We start from the raw sequence: 3,781 nt of genomic DNA, 5'->3' as shown, positions 1-3,781 counted from the left end.
GAGAGCCTGATTCACATTGAGAAGTTATGGAATTATAAGTTATCTCCACACAAGTCTATTAAGACATGTAGACATGTTATGCAATTTAGGAGTTTAGATTGCCGAAGTAAGAATGAGATCTTTGATAATCTCAGAACTCGAAACATATCCAAAGTGAAATCAATATATATTTACTATAACGCCACGTTGGTTCCCATCAACACTTAAATGCAACCACCCAACTGTACCTTTTATCCTGCATCAATCAAAACTGGATTCTTAAACATCTCAGTGGATCTTTCATCCCGAATTCCTTACAGTGTTTCAGTTTCCAGACCTATGGCCACCACAAAAATATCTGGAAAAGAAAATCAATCTTTTGAAAATGTTTGAAAGCGAGACATGATAGACTGTCGTGTCAAGAGAAACTCTCCTTTGTGAATTACCATGGAGAAGAAGTTTCAAATTCCAGAGACTATAGAAATGTGAGGAAGAGCCAACATGTAAAGCAAGAGAATATGCATTGTTTGTCCATTGCCAGAAAAGTGTTGAAGCCACAGTTCTTCTAAACCATGCTGGCAAATCTTATGCCAACATATATATGGTTAAGAAAAAAAGAAACCTTCTACGTTAACTTGATAGTCCTGACATCTCCTAACAATCTTGAAGATGGAGAGTGAAGCAGATGAGGTAGTAGCTATCAACCAATAGCAGTGTGACAAATAGGAAGCCCAATGCCACAAGTGAAAACCAGTTAGATCCAGTGCACGAAAACAGAACGGATCACTGGCATCAATGATCAACGCATCTCTGTGACCTGTACGAAACCCAGCTTTGATAGCAAAAAGGTTTTAATTTCCAGCTACGTTTACCACTTGCCTCATTGGAAATGCATGCGCATAATCCGATAAATATATAATTAAATAATCTACTAGACTTTCAAAAGGATCAAGTTCTTAAATGTGTTCGGAAATCTAGTGAGTATGGATATTGCAGATCCCCCTGATACCACACCAGCGACACCTATCAGAAATCCAGTGCTTTCGTAATTTTTCAAAGACATGTCTACCTAAAGTAGATCTTTGGTACATTCATATTTGCACACACTCGTATACTCAATACCATATAGATATTAAGTAAAATATACTCCATATTTTGAATTTTAAAATCTCTTAGGCAGTGAACTACATTCCTAAGTATATGCAAACTTTGCTGCTGTCAGTAGTTCAGCGGAGGTTTTGATAATGATGCAAGTGTCGTTACTGTTTATCTTGACATTAGCTACTGGACTGTGTTAATGCTCAAAGTTGCCAGGAGATCTTGTTAAATATTTACTTGTACAGGCTGAATAGAATATGGAGCAGCAAATTGGACAATGAAAGAGCAGAAAGGCACTTCAATTCTCGTGAAAGGATCTATAGATAAAGCGTGTTCGTTACTTTTCAGATTAAAATTGCATTTGTACCTTGTCCCAACGACTGCTGGTGTTCTGCATACACTTCGATATATGCCGTGCACTCCAAAATGACCAAATGATAGAATATTTGCTGTTTGTGCAGATAATACATTGCTCCTCTTTGCTGCTAACATTTGAAAAGTCATACTCGTTCAACCCTGAGCCCTGCGATTTAGTTATGTATATATTTTCTTGCTTGCCGATTGCTCATCCTTCCTGCAGTCACATATGTGTTTCAAAATGTTGTCCTAATAAATGAATTACTCTTTCAATTTAATCTAGCAACTGAGATAATCAGATACAGATAAAGCAAAATCTGAGTTCAAAGAAAATCAGTCACTTAGCACGAACTAACCGACAATCTTTAATTAATATTACTTATAAAGCCTCATTACATACAGCGAAGTTTAACAGCTTTAGTTTCTTTAGCACACCTATTTTCCATTTACCTAACATCGAATAAACTGAGTTCTTTCATTTCATGAACGCTACTTATGCAGATTTGCCTTAGAGGAATATCTTAATACAGATTTACCGTATGAATTGAAATTTATTAAAGTAACATGTGCAGAAGAGCTTCTTTACATCTGACCCCATTTACATATTACAAGGCTAACTTACAATGAACTGCATCAACTACCCCATGGTGGTAATGTTCAATGAGCAAGGAACAAGACTGGAGACTGTTTAAGCTGGAAATAGGTTATGGGCAGATATCATAGTGTCAAGAATGGTTTCTTTGGTTTATTTTTTATTTTTGTTGTTTTTAATATCTCGTAAAACGCCACGTCATTGAAGACGTTGACAGTAAAAACTCTTGTTTCTACATGACATATTACATTATGGTTTGTTCCAGAAGCCAACGCTGAATTTTTTACAAACATAAATACAACCATGAGACTCATAAATGTTAAATATATGCAAGGCAACTATAAACTATACTTAAATTTAGCTCGCAATTGATGAAAGGAAAATGGGTTCAAGCTTTGGAAATAATAAATGATGTATGTACTTTTGCAATCGGCATGAAATACGTGGTGATCAAAACTGAATAAAAACGGTTTACTTGTCCCTGATGAGACGGGGACGATATCGATTTAATGCCTGTCATGGAAATACAGCTTAATAAGTACACCTGTAGGTCTTATTCTGCTTTGTTATATGGTTCATCAATTAGATGAAATGTGGATCACTTCTACGACTCAATTTTGTTTGGTTCATTTTGGAAGTTTTACATTTTCTTAATTCATTACAGGATCTGGGATTTAGATTGTGAGTGCTTTGGAATATTCGCACATGAAAGCCTGTATGACGAGGCAAAAATAAACGGATTGATTTTATCTATTACCCTTTAATATGCTATCAATCTATCCTCTAATCCAATTAAACATACATACCCACATACCAAAACCAATTATCAACATAAACCTAATTTCATTCCACCATTTGAGATAAGGCGATATTGATTTGCGCATGTATGTGACGAACATTATTGCCCCGCCAATACGTACCTTCTGACGAGTGAACATCACTTGAATATGTATTGTACCAGTCTCCTCTAATGTGGATCCCATTCTGATCGAAAATATTGACTTCTAAAATGCGAGGCATAAGTTTTTTCATTTGCCAACACGATTAGCAGCAGACTATTGATGTCCCAACAGAACAAAATATTTGGCTGTTTAAAACAAAATAGAAATGCTGGTTAAATTAACAAATTCATTATTTTATTTATTTATTGTGTAGCCTTCATTTTCAATACCCTCTCTAAGACAGCATTTGTTACCATTTATTTCTATCTTGTAAGATATGATGTTTACTTTTATTTCAATGGGTTTATCTTTCTGAGGACAATATTATTTTAACCTTTATATTTTTGCAACGTTTAAAAGATTTTTCCGTTGTATCTTACGAGATTATGTTTACGAGATTGTTCCACTTATATGTTTAGAACTATACTTTAAAAATTAGCACTGTATATTATATGATAGCGCTGATATGCCATCCAACCCTATACCTACAGCGATATGTGTAATTAATCATTTAGTTTCCTGAATAATATTTACATTTGCGAACTTTGGCTTATTGCATGAAGATAGCACTGTACTTGTTTATAACTAACTCATTTATAATGTCAGGCTTTGTTCTTTTCTTTTCTTTTCTTTTTTTTTTGGGGGGGAGGATTAATTAATTGATTATATACTTACTTACCTTAACTACTGATTTACTGGAAAATACATACTTTTATTTTAGTTGTTTTAATTCGTTTCTTTGCTGCTCAGTTTTACTATTGCTTGATTTTCTTAATAAATGTCTATGACGCTTGTATGCATTGGACGTTTCAGG

The sequence above is a fragment of the Sinohyriopsis cumingii genome, chromosome 12, assembly GCF_028554795.1.
Source record: "Sinohyriopsis cumingii isolate HCF-2022 chromosome 12, ASM2855479v2, whole genome shotgun sequence".
In the NCBI taxonomy this organism is placed as follows: Eukaryota; Metazoa; Mollusca; class Bivalvia; order Unionida; family Unionidae; genus Sinohyriopsis; species Sinohyriopsis cumingii.
This window is presented reverse-complemented; position numbering follows the sequence as displayed.